This window comes from Callithrix jacchus, chromosome 2 (genome assembly GCF_049354715.1).
Source record: "Callithrix jacchus isolate 240 chromosome 2, calJac240_pri, whole genome shotgun sequence".
Classification (NCBI taxonomy): Eukaryota; Metazoa; Chordata; class Mammalia; order Primates; family Cebidae; genus Callithrix; species Callithrix jacchus.
Genome location: NC_133503.1, coordinates 98,283,930 through 98,298,074, shown reverse-complemented (window position 1 = coordinate 98,298,074; position 14,145 = coordinate 98,283,930). Strand labels below are relative to the sequence as shown.

General features: G+C 38.5%; 1 long non-coding RNA gene across 1 annotated transcript in view; it reads left to right on the top strand.

The window, feature by feature from the left end:
- The window catches only part of LOC118151427 (uncharacterized), a 61,480-nt gene that overhangs the window by 27,717 nt on the left and 19,618 nt on the right, over positions 1-14,145 (top strand). Inside the window, exon 2 of the long non-coding RNA XR_004739728.3 lies at positions 2,135-2,266. This is a non-coding gene — a long non-coding RNA (uncharacterized LOC118151427). The remainder of the gene's footprint in view (positions 1-2,134; positions 2,267-14,145) is intronic.

Here is a 14,145-nt window from a genome sequence, read left to right as displayed (position 1 = left end):
CCACATCTCCACATTGCACAGAATGGAACTGTTACTGTGTTTGTTGTCTTCATTGTTTGAATTAAAAGAGAAAATTACCTAGAAAGTGGGAGAGGTTGCTGGCATTAAAGCTGAATTAACTTGGTAGGGCTACCATAACAAATACCACAGTCTGGGTGGCTTAAACAATAGACACTTATTTTCCTGCAGTTCTAGAGGCTGAGGAGTTCAAGATCAAGGTGCCGGCAGGTTTGGCTTCCCCTGAGGCCTCTTCCTTTGGCTTGCAGAGGGCCATCTTCCCGCTGTGTTCTCACACAGGGCCTTTCCTCTGTGAATGTGCATTCCTGGTGTCTCTTTCTCTTCATAAGAATATGAGATTAGGGCCCCTTCCAGGCATATGAGATTAGGGCCCCTTCTGATGGCCTTATAACCACCTCTTTAAAAACCTAATCTTCAGATATAGCCACAGTACTGGGGACTAGGGCTTCAACATATGAATTTAGAGGGATTGAGGGGTACAATTCAGCCCATAACAAGCGTTCATACAGATGTTAAAATGCATTCATGTTTCAGCTCTAAAGTCTGGAAAAATATGACATGATGGCCATCGACGTCAGGGTACCAGCCTCTTTCCTCCTTACTCTGATACTCTCCCTTGCCCTCTGCAAAGCATGGCATCATCTTTAACTGACTGCCATTCTGGAAACCCTAGGCTGTCTTCTAGATGCTAACTCTCTAGAAGATTTTAATAGAGAGACCTCCATTAAAGGTCACAGGAGTAGGGGGATGGAAAGGACTGCAGGGGCGAAATCAGGAAAGGAAGGAAATGCCTCTAGGCCCAGCATGTAAGAGCATGCTTAAGAGATGACAGGCTGTGCTGCAGGTGAATCTGCTTCCTACACTCGACTTCCCAAATACCTCTGGAGGAATCCAGTACCTCATTCAAATGCCCTCAAGGCTAAGCACTCTCACCCAGTCTCTCAACATTTCTCTGGCAGGTTTCCAGTACTTCATTCTTCCTGTTAATGGTGACAGAAAATGACACAAAGCATCCAGGATGTTGATATGCCACTTGCTTCACAGTTTACTTCAAAGTCCCCTCAGAGTTTTCTGAATTTTACTTTCTGGAACAAGAAATATTACTGGCATAAGCATCAAGTATGCAGTTAGTCTTGATGGTGAACAAGTCCTGAACTTTTGATTTGGAAGCAATCTGTCAGCAAGTAATAGCCAAGGCCCTGTAGTAATAGGCTTAGTTGGGCCAGGCTTATTTCTCTAATTCACTGATTGTCTTACATCAAAACAGCAAAAAAAAGTTTAAAAACATGATGATTTTTCTACTGACTTGTCTACTGTGACTTTTATTCTTATACTGTAATATGACCTGGCATACCGGGACTTTTATTCTTATACTGTAATATGACCTGGCATACCGGGACTTTTATTCTTATACTGTAAGAACCTGGCATTACCCCGGGTTCTCCTTTAGTCTCCTTGGTTGAGGATGGCACTAGGGAGATCTATTTAACTCATCAAATCATAAAAGCTAGACAGAACCATAAGAAATTGTTCTGTTAAATCTCCCTGCAAGGCTTCAATGAGGCACAACCATCAAAGTTTTCCAGGGAAGAAAGGCAGTGTTGTCTGTATATTTAGCCGTCAGAAAGGTTTTCCTGTGTCAAAGTCGCTCTCCTGCTAGTGTCTGAACTTGAATTACCTCTAAATCTTGCCAAATTCCCTGCCCCACATCCAGTCTCAGGAAGAAAGCCTGGTATTTCAATATTTTCCAACAAAATACACAAACCGAACTCCCAACATTGACCCTGGATGACCTATGAAATCCTGATTTCCAGTTTCCACAGCTAGAAGAGCCCTTAGCCTATGGCTGCTCCAGAAATCATTGTTTAATGCATGACTCATTCAGTCAGTCCTTGAAATCTGAAGATTAGTGTTGATCATGAATGTGAATTTCTGGGGAATACGCTCTGTAATTTTTTTGAAGTCCAATTGTTTTTATTATAATCTGTGAAAAATGTAGTTGCTTATTTATTTTAAGCTGTTTGCATCTCACTTTACTGTGTCTCTGATAGGTGATCAAACATACTTTGCCGTATTCCCCTTTCTGTGGTGTCCTTTTCTGCTTTCTTCCACTCAGTCTCAGCAAAGATCCCTGTTTTCAAGAACATCATCCACCTGACAATGCCCTTTGCCTCCCATCTGGCAGCTCAGCGATGGTGTCCACCAGTCCTGGCTCTGAACTGGATTATGCTGTCGGACCAAATTGCCGGTAAGGTTTGCTTAGTGACCTGTTGTTTGCAAACAAACTAAGGCATGTGATCACTTAGTGATGAATGGCTGAAGAGAAACTTGAGCTGTGCAATGTTGCCTATTGTAAGCATCGCTATCAGCCCAGAAACCTAGGGTTTCCGGGCCTAGAGTCACAGTAAAAATGCTTCAGGTGTCATCGACACAGTTGAACTGCATACCCCACCCCTGCCAAACATGGTCCACCTCAGACCCTTATTTCACAGGTGGGAAAACTGAGTCCCAGAGATACATGGTATTAATTTGCTCAAGTTTACATGGTATAGCTCATTGCCGGAAAGTTGTGTATAGAATTCAAGTCCCCTGACTTCTAGCCCAGTGTTCATTACATGATACTATATGGTCCTCAAGTACTTCTTCACCATTCTGTCCATCCCATTATGCCACCCTAGTTTCAAAACCATACCAGTCCACTCTCTGCATACCAAAATAACAGGTCCAAACACAAGCTATGCAGCCAAAAAGCCTGAGGGTATCCTCTCCTTCTAGGTCAGAAATCGTCCATGTCCTTTACCAGCCAGCCCCTGTAGCAGCTAAATGGCAGTTGGTAGCTTTGCATATTCATTCTACAGAGAACAAAGAAATACAGATGACACAGGATGTTACTGTCCTCAAATTCCTACAGTGTTTCCCTACAAACTCCAAACTCCACGGCCCCATATTAAAGATGCTCTTTAGCCTGCCCTAAACCTCCCTATTGCTTTCTCCATAATTGTTCCTTAACGTGTTCTTTCTTGTTGCTATATACTTGTCTTCTTGCACACAGAGTGCCCCTCCCACTTCTTCACCCAATTATGCTTGAAACTAACACCCACATTCTTTTTCCCAGGCCTTGCTCAAGAGTCATGCCCTTCACTGCCTCAAAAGAAATTTCTACTCTGTAGAGAAAAATGAATAAGTAACACACTTAGTGGCCACTAGAGATGGGCTCACAGCCTCCGTTTGGCCACAAGCCTTGTTCACCAGTTCCTCCTTCCCTCTTCATCTAGTACAATGCCTGGCATATAGCAGCTTAGTGAGTGAGTGTTGGGTGAATGGGAATTAATGAATGAATAAATGTGCTTTATAAGCTGTGTGTAGATGTGTATGTTTGTGTGTGGGTGAGTATGTGTATGTTTGTGTATGGGTATATGTGTGTATCTCAAAGTATTTGAAGTTTTAAAGTCAATAAAGCCACACTTCTTTTTTGTTCCTCCTCAATACGGTTCAGTAATGAAATTAACTAGAAGTAGAACTTAAGTTTCTGGTTGGCTTAAGTAAACCACATCCCTCTCCATCCTGGCTTCCTTCCTTCTTAGAAACACCAGCTTTCTGAGATTTCGGGCTTGGTATTTCACCAGTAACTTGTAAATGATTCCAGTGGCTCTGAGTCAAAGCCCCAAACTTTGGCTCCACTGCAAAGAAGGGCTTCACTGATTTGAAAGCCAAGCCATAGAAATGCTTTCTTTCCTTACAGTAGCTGATTGAAGTGTGCTCCAGAGCAGTTGGGCTGCCCATGTGCCCTGTGAACTCTGCAGGGCCAGGGTGTAGCTCCTTATGGCATAGGTACTCATGAAATGGCATCATGCCATATGCAATGGCTTAGCACAATGCATCTATACACAGGAAACTTCATAAAATATACTGGAGTCCTCATATGTGCTTTTAGTGGTTGTATAACTTAGTACAATCTTGATGGGGATAGTCTGATAAAAGGTTTGAAAACTTTAATTTTGCCTGTCCTTTTTCCTTACAATTTTACTTCTGGAGGCTCTAAAGGAGAATCCATTTCTTTGCCTCCCTACTGCAATTCCCACACATGGTCACAAAGATAATTTATGCAATTATTTTTATTGCAGAATTGTCTATTATAATGAGTGAGTTGAAATTACTTAAAACTCTCTCAATATGTACTAGTTAATTGAATTATGGTATAGTGAAAAAAAACCCAGAATACTAAGCAGACATTCAAAATGAGAGAGATGCATAAACTGGCATGAAAAATGTTCCCAATATGTTGTTCAGCTAAAAAAAAAAACAAGCTGAATGCAGTATTTCTAAAAGAATTTGACTTTTGAAATCAAAATCATGATATATGTATAATAAATTGTATATGTAAGCAGCTCTCTGGAAAATAAAGAGGTTGTCTCTTGGCTATGTGATATGGGGATGGTTTCACCTTCTCGAAACACTTGAACTTATTTTTTCCAGTTATATTTTGCCTTCATAGTTGGAAAAAAAGGGAAAAACAAATTTATTTCTGAAAAATATAGTAACAGATGCTATGTAAATTCTGAAAATAAAGGAGGTCAATCATGGGCATTTGGTAAGAAATCAAAGCACAAGGTATTCTTCTTTCAGAGGGAATTTAAAACTAAGAAGGAGCAAGCATCCTTTGTTAACCTTATCATAATCAACTGCTTTATATTTACTTTCATTTCCACAAAGTGACAGCAGTCACATAGAAATGTTTCTCAATGACGTTAGAAGGTCAAGACTCCACTGCTGTCTGTGTCTACTCTTTGCAGATGCTTCTGCAGTTTGACAATAAATTTAAGGACATCTAGAATTCACAGGGTAAGGAATGAGGGAAAAAAAGTCTTTCTGTTATTGCAGTGAATACAGGAATACAGTAATATTAAACAAAAGGATATTTTGAAAGTTTGGATTCAATTAGCTTGCTCATGGTTTAAATTTCTTTGTAAATGGTTCCATTTCTGAATTTCAGAAGGTTTTAAAATGACTTCCCTTTTCTCTTTAAGTCGCTGTATTCCAATTTTTGTTCTTCTATACTTCAGAACTGAATAAATTTGGAATTCTTCACACATGCCAATTCTTTCTGTTGAGTTTGGCCTACAAAATCGTAAGATGCAAGCAAACTTGTTTTTGTACATATGATTTCATATGTTTAAAAGTCAACATGCAAATATATGCAAAAACTCTCAAATTTTTTTAATCAGGAAAACATCTTCCTGAATTTGAAATCAGACTTTATGGGTGGTTCCGGGTACTAGGAAGTTTGGTGGCTCATGTACATGTGTGTGGGTGATGGATGGCAGACACCAACCTCACTCTATTCCTGCAGGTAGCTAAAAATCAAATACTCCAGGAAACCAAGAAGATGCAGTCAGTGGACTCCCAACAATAATTTTCCAATTGTCAGTTTTTATAAATACTTTTTCAGTGAACATAGTTTCATTTACTTGAGTCAATAATACTCCCACTAAAATGAGAGCTACAAAATTATACCATTACAGCCTGCCTGGCAATATGATGCTTCTATTACAAAATGATAAAACCTATTACCTGTTAATTCAGAATTTCAATTTAATTCAACATTCAGAAACATTGCTGTTTTTTTTTCTCTGAGTCTCATTTCTGTCACTGGCCATTTTCTCTGCATACAGTGTCTTCCGCTATAATGAGGCAAGAATTTCAAGACCTCACAAAACTCTCTGTTTAGGGTCATAATAAGAATTTACAAAAACTTTGTTCCATTTGCTTCTACTTAGAATGGCCTCCTTTTCTCCAGAGTCATAGAAATTTTATCAGCATGCTAAGCAAAGACTCCAAGCTTAAGGCAGAAAAGAAAGAAGGAATTTAAGTGGTTGGATTATAAGATATAATGGACCAGAAAATTCTAATAGGTTTGGAGTGCTACAAATATTACCCCAGCTCTAGGCAGGCCTAACCTTCCACAGTACTACCCACAGCCCCACCTCCTACACCCATGCCTTCTCACCTTCCACCCATGCACCCTCTTTTCTCATGAATGTTCCCGCCTCCTACCTTACTCACCCTCTTATCACCTGTCCACTCACCTATAAAGGTGAGCTGATTGCAGATGATTTAGGATATGAATTAAGCTATTCTGGGGATAAAATCTCAACTCACTACTTCTTGGCACATTCTAAGATACAAAGTGACCTTCCTCAGGCTAGAATGCAAACATCCCCTGTTCATCCCAGGCATCGAATGGATTGAGTCATTATGTTTCTGAGGACTGCGACCTCCTTACATTGGGGAAGTAAGCCTAGTTTTTTTTTGATGGTGAAGAATTGGGCTCCTGTTTAAATATAATCAATTCTCTTAACGATGGGCCATAAATGTCTTTTGTGAGAGAAAATAAAGAATATTGAGCTTTTGGATACAGCAGAAATTGGAGTAAAAGTAGGGAGACTCTAATGTAAAGGAAGGGAGGGGAGAATGGAGCCCTGAACCAGGCCGAGGATCTACCAAGAACAGCCCAATTCTCAAAGGATTACCAGGCAAGAGTCCTAGCGAAGGACCTCTGTGAAAAGATAATCATTTCTGTTGTTTTTGTAAAATATGTCAGTCTATACAGCTCCATGTGTATGTTTGTAATTGAACCTTAATATATACTCTAGGGGTGTTAATTAGCATATGAAACACCCTAGTCAGAAATCCACGTGTGAGCAATAGCTCCAAATATTGCTATCTATATATGGACCAGAGAGTTTTTAATTAGGGCAAAGCATATTAGCAAATACTTTTTCTCTGTTGGAATTAGATATTTCCAAGATAGATGTTTGGTCAGGAAGATTTAGGCAAATTTTTTCCCCCTGCATGAATGAGTTATAGGAAACCTAGTAGCCTAGTATCTTTGGGGGTGGTGTCTTTGATCTAGAATTCCTGGACACTTAGAAAATGATTCCCTTGCCTGATTCTACCTGAAGCCTAGCTGAGCCCAGTCAGTATTGTTGCTTTTGAATCAGCACAGACCTTTCGTGTAAAGTGTGTGTTAAGATACCAGAAAGGATGAAGAATGAGGACTCTGGCAAGTTTACAGAATGAATTGTCTTACTGTTTTGGTACCCCTTTGCTTACAAAGATTTGTAAGTGAGGGAGCACTGAGTCTGAGATTATTAGTCACTTTAATACATACAATTTTGCTTATTATAATAAGCTAGAGAATGCCTCAAAGAGGACGTATAGCTCTCATCTACTCTAGCAGTAGAAGGCTAGAACATTCACCAGAACAACCTGATGCCTGGAAAATGTCTGCTTGGCTTATTTGAAATCTAAAAAGAGGAAACTGCTGAAGAACCCAGCATTGAAGTGAAAGTAAAGTCCTTGTCTGTCAACTACCAGGCTGTATGTGAAAGGGAACCTGATTTCACATTGCCAGCATGCATTGAACAAATGTGAGGCACGGTGCACAGTAGTTCCTGCACCTTGTCTTGGGGAGAGCCTCAGGAACTCTCTTGAGTCCTCTGCTGGCCCTTGGACACATACTATCTAGGACTGAAACTTCCATGATCCCCCACAGATTTTGGTGCAACCTTCCAGCTCTTGGGTCTCCTGGGTCACTCCTCTTCCTCCAAATGCAGAAAGTGTCTACTCAGACATCTTCAACTGGCCAGTTATGTATGAATAGTTAGTTAAGTGGGGATTGGGGAAAGATAGTCTCCTAAGAGGTGATGTTCTTATGAGTATTTTTCATACGATAAAATGCATTTCTATTATAAATGTTTAGATAAGAATGATCGGAAAAAGAAGTGGGGGAGAAAAGGCCAGGTTTGTGGGAATACCAAACAAAATAGGAACACAAAGAGTGCAGTAGAGTCATTATCTGTATAGATAGAGTATAAGTATAGAAAGTTCATTTTGTCAATGAAGTATTCAGATAAAAACCAGACAAGTTATTTTTTATGTACCAGAGACAACTAGTATTGTTGATTGGGAGCCTGATTTATGCATCTTTATGCTGGAGTTCTCTTTGATACGGCTTTATTATTTTTAAAATATATAACTGTTTGATGTTGGTTTCCCTAGGTCTGGAAAATTTTAATTCATGGGTTAGAGAAAACTGACAATAAGATCACTGATCCACCACAGATAATTGTTGAGAAATCAACCCTGAAGCCCAGAAACAGTGCTAGAGGATGTGGTAGAGGAGGAGGATAGCACGAAGGGAGGAAATGGCCTAACTTTTAAAGGAAAATAAGGCAGATACTGAAGACTGAACACTAGTGAATGAATTTAACATTGATCTCTGGGGATTCTCCTGAGCATGTGGTGATAGCAGATGATCTTTTAGAACCTGTCTGCACCACAAGGAGAAGTGATGCCAGACTGTTGTTTCTTCTAAGGCTATGGTTAATCAACAGGTGGATGGTGATACTATAGACCTAAAGAGTCCAGACTTACAGCACTGGACAATGTCTAAGTTCTGTCCTTGATCAAGACAGAGAAACAGAGGCAGCAGCTTTGAAAGCTGGTCTTTGGACTAATGCCAAAACAGCTGCTTAAGAGTCACCTTGAGAACTTGTTAAATCATTGAAGATGCCTATGCCACAACCACTTAGGCTAAAGAGCGAAGTCTAAAAGTCAAGTTTTAGTAAGCTGTCCAAATAATTTCCATGTGCAGGCAGCTATGACATCCCTGAAGGGAGCTGATTTATGAACCAAAGACAAACCGAAGAGTCTTCCCAAAGTGCCATATAGGGTTCTATTTCAGTCAATCCTCTTATCAATACCTTGATAACAGTGACAAGTTTGTCAAATTCAGGGATGACATGAAACTGGAGGATAGCAGAATTAGGATCCAAAATGATTTCATCATATTAAGTCAGATAAAAACCAAAGATTAGGTTATAAACAAGTCTGTCAGTAAAATTTGCATATCAACTATGATTTCTAGTCACATAGGACACATCCAAAATTCATTTTAATATTTGTAATATTAGAAAATCAGTGAAAGAATGCAGGGATGTAGCCATGGTCTAAGATCTTTAGGACTGGGCAGGAAGATGATTTCATGAAATTCAGAGACAAAGAGTTAATCATGTGATCATTTTGGCAGGAACAAGAGGGTTGTAGATTTCTGTGAATAGACTAAGGAAGAAATAGGTAATGCATATAGCTTAAATCCAGAGATGTAGGCCATGTGCACACCTTCCTTGAATTTATGGAATCACATATAAATGAGGTTTGTTGCATTCCATTAGACCCAAGCCAAAAATTCTGGTCATTAGTACTTACTTTAGGATAGTACTATCCCCCTTTAAGAGATAGGCATCTTTCAATCTCAGAATTGCAAATTAAGTAGAGAAATATTTTAGAAAATTAAAACCCAGTGATATCAATACTTTTGAATTAAAGAAATAATATTCAATTCTTATTCTAATGTTTAGAAATTGCATCTGAGTGATAGCATTGTAACTTCAATTTAAAGTATCTAATGAAGTAATTCAGACTTCTGGTTTGCAGTGAAATTCTTACTAATTATATATATATATAATATAATACTGTAGCACTTAAGAGAACTCAGAGTTCATGATATTTATAAGTTTAATTTATTAGATATGTATAGATTACTTAGTCTTTGGGAAAGTTTGCCAATTGGGCAATTGAATTACTCTAAAGAGAAATAACATGCATTAAACTTATAAATACAGTATAAAATATATGAAAGTACTTAATTAACTAGTTTTTAAATGAGTTCAAGTATTGTTCAAAGGCAATTAGAGTGATTGCTAAAAGTGCTGAGCATAACTAGAATAAGAGGATTTGTAAATTGAACTTAAAGCTTAAAGAAAAATGAGGTTATTAAAAGTTGGTGACTTTAATAAAGTGAATACCAATTTTTCAAAACAAAGTAAATGCCTGATATAGTCTTTTCTAGATAGACAAGCTATCCTTGGATGAAACAAAAAACTAACTCCCAGCAGTTTGTCCAGGGTGGAGATGGAACTTCAACAAGTATGAAAATGGCCTGGCTGCAGGTCAAGTCCTCCGGCTCCACTGGAGGTTACAGAATGCTGAACCTACTAAGAGAGCCTGCAGTCTTAGGCTATGAGGAGAGGAGAGTGTTCAGAGAGGAAGCTGATCGCTTCCCTCCATTCTACACTAATCTGATTGCTTAGTCTGTTATGATGACTCCCAGAAACCTGTCTTTAAGACCAGCTGTTGCTAATTGTCCTGAGGCAGCATGATCATTCACTGACTCTGAGGTTCTTTGTTTATTTTGGCTGCTAATGGTAGGTACTTTGGTAGATAGTTGTTTGTGATGGGTGGGTTATTGATATTAGTTACCCTCTGACAAAGTCCCTACCAGGTTATAACAAAAGCAGGTCTCCAACCAAATTCTGCCACACATCTCTCAGACGTTTATTAAACGTCTATGGATAAGCAGACCCCAAACAGTTCACACAACCTGAAATCCCAGCTCTCTGTTCTTATGTGTAATCTGACCATACTTTTTTATGAAGAAATCAGTAGAAACAGATGTGACAATATGACTGTAGTAGAAATCTGTAAGTCTTACGGAATAGCTGGGTTCCAAAACTAAACTCTCACAAGGATGCAGGATTAGATTTGTAAGGCAGTTTAGCAGAACCTAACAAATTCTCAAGAGAAAAGAGGCCGAGACACAGAGACACAAGTCTTGGTTCAAATATTGGCTGTCACCATGCACTGACTGGGGAATATTACACAATCTCTTTTCCTTTCATTTCTTTATGAAGGCAAGAATAGTAAAAACTACCTATTTTGAATGTTGTGGAAACTAAAAGATATAATGTACATAAAACACAAAGAACTTGTTAAATATAAAGGTATTATTGCCATCATTTCATGTGGTTCCAGAAGGAGAGCTATTGATAGCATGTACGAATGAGAACAGAAATGAGTCAATTCAAAGGGAGACTTTTCTGGAAATTACAGTTTTATAAAACAGATTAAGTTATCTTTCGCTGAAATAAATTTCTATCAAGGGCAGTACCCAAGGAGAAGCTATTCAAGGTCTTAACAGGAACAAATGTTTCAGAAGAGACTAATGCTGAGGGCAAAGGATTAGACAGAGAGATCTCTACTGCTTTCCAATGTAGAGACTTTGGACTACTGGCCTATTTTCATTCCTTGTAGACATTATTTAGATCCTGTTTATCCATTGGTATTCACGGGAGCGTTCTCTAGTCTTGCAGTTTTATAGATTCAGAACTTAGTATATAGAAATCACTTTTTCTTCATTTCTAACTATATACCCTTTTTCTTAAGCAAAGTCAGCATTTCTTCATTCCTAAGCAGTGTAAATAATTCTCTGCTTTTATTCATCAATGAAAGTGCACACACATTCACCAATCTCCCATTAGGCAATTCCCAATCTACCTCCAAGTCACAGATATCTTCAAACTGCCACCTCCCTGCCATATTTGTTTTAAATGCTACGTCTCTACTGAGACAATAGAACTTTGTGTCTGAAATTAAAACTCTGCCCTGGGCTGCCTCACTAGCTTTGTGCCATTTTTATTTTTGTGTTATTTGATTCCTGCACAATTTTTGTATATTTACTTGGATGCTTGCTCCCTTTTTCCACCAAGAAAGGCTACACTCTTTGCTTACAAGATCACTGCTGTACAGCTGCTATCTGTAAAGAAATCACTTCCTGACCACCCCGGACAGGCCTAACTCTTGTCTGGACTCCACCTCTGACTTCGCTTTGGTGTACTGCTCATCTTTCCAACTTCTTGGTTATATTTCACCTCAGGATTCCCCTGACACTCAAACCTGTTTGTTAGCTTTATGGTAACTTTTAACCAATTATAACCAATTTTAACCACCTTATGATGTTTCCTGTACCCACTGCTTTATGCATGACAAGCCAGAGGAATCCCTTGGTCCTTGATGAATAGATTAATCATAAAATCATATAAATGATCTAAAAACATTCACATTTTCAGCCTCAATAACTAAGCACAGAAGCAATAGAATACTATTTTTCACCTACAAATTTAGCAGAATTTAAAAACCAGTTGTGTATTCCACACCTGATGAAGGTGTCCTGGGACAGGCATCCATGCCTACTCTGTTTATAAAGAGTTCTACTTGGCATATACTTTTGGAAAAGCAGTTTGCAAAACTATAAAACATGGCAGATGCATATAAGAAATCATACAGAATATAACCTTGGAGATTGGCTTGTCTTCTTTTTTTAATATACTTTAAGTTCTGGGATACATGTGCAGAATGTACAGGTTTGTCACATAGATATACATGTGCCATGGTGGTTTGCTGCATCCATCCCTCGTCATCTACATTAGGTATTTCTGCTAATGTTATCCCTCCCCAATGCCCTCATCCTCTGCTGTCCCTCCCCTAGCCTCCCACCCCTTGACAGGCCCTGGTGTGTGATGTTCCCCTCCCTGTGTCCATGTGTTCTCATTGTTCAACACCAACTTATGAGTGAGAACATGCAGTATTTGGTTTTCTGTTCTTGCATCAGTTTGCTGAGAATAATAGTTTCCAGCTTCATCCATGTCCATGCATCTTTTTTATGGCTGCATAGTATTCCATGGTGTATCTGTGCCACATTTTCTTTATCCAGTCTATCATTGATGGGCATTTGGGTTGGTTTCAAGTCTTTGCTATTGTAAACATTGCTTCAGTAAACATATGTGTGCATACGTCTTTATAATAGAATGAGTTATAATCCTTTGGATATATACCCAGTAGTGGGATTGCTGGGTCAAATGGTTTATCTGATTCTAGATCTTTGAGGAATCACCACACTGTCTTCCATAGTAGTTGAACTAATTTATACTCCCACCAACAGTGTAAGAGTGTTTCTATTTCTCCTTATTCTCTCCAGCATCTGTTGTCTCCTGATTTTTTAATGATTGTCATTCTAACTGGTATGAGATGGTATCTCATTGTGCTTCTGATCTGAATTTCTCTAATGACCAGTGATAATGAGCTTTTTCTCATATGTTTGTTGGATGCATGAATATCTCTTTTGAAAAGTGTCTGTTCATATCCTTTGCCCATTTTTTGATGGAGTTTTTTTTTTTCTTGTAAATTTGTTTAAGTTCTTTGTGGATTCTGGATATTAGCCCTTTGTCAGATGGGTAGATTGCAAATTTTTTTTCCCATTCTGTTGGTTGCTGGTTCACTCTAATGATAGTTTCTTTTGCTGTGCAGAAGCTCTGTAGTTTAATTAGATCCTCTTTGTCTATTTTGGCTTTTGTTGCCATTGCTTTTGGTGTTTTAGTCATGAAGTCCTTGCCCATGCCTATGTCCTGAATGGTATTGCCTAGGTTTTATGCTTCAATTTTTAATCCATCTGGAATTAATTTTTATATAAGGTTTAAGGAAGGGATCTAGTTTCAGTTTTCTGCACATGACTAGCCAGTTTCCCCAACACCATTTGTTAAACAGGGAATCCTTTCCCCATTGCTTGTTTTTGTCAAGTTTGTCAAAGATCAGCTGGTTGTAGCTGTGTGGCATTATTTCTAAGGCCTCTGTTCTGTTCCATTGGTCTGTATGCCTGTTTTGGTACCAGTACTATGCTGGTTTGATTACTGTACCCTCATAGTATAGCTTTTTTTTTTTTTTCTTAGGATTGTCTTGGCTATGTTGGCTCTTTTTTTGGTTCCATATGAAGTTTAAAGTGTTTTTTCCAATTCTGTGAAGAAAGTCAATGGTAGCTTGATGAGGATAGCATTGAATCTATAAATTACTTTGGGCAGTATAGCCATTTTCACGATATTGATTCTTCCTAACCATGAGCATGGAATGTTTTTCCATCTCTTTGTGTCCTCTCTTATTTCCTTGAGTAGTGATTTGTAGTTCTCCTTGAAGAAGTCCTTCACATCCCTCATTAGTTGTATTTCTAGGTATTTTATTCTCTTTGTAACAATTGTGAATGGGAGTTTACTTATGATTTGGCTCTTTATTTGTCTGTTATTGGTGTATAGGAATGCTTGTGATTTTTGCACATTGATTTTATACACTGAGACTTCCCTGAAGTTGCTTATCAGCATAAGGAGATTTTGGGCTGAGATGATGGGGTCTTCTAAATATACAATCATGTATGCAAGTAGAGACAATTTGACTTCCTAT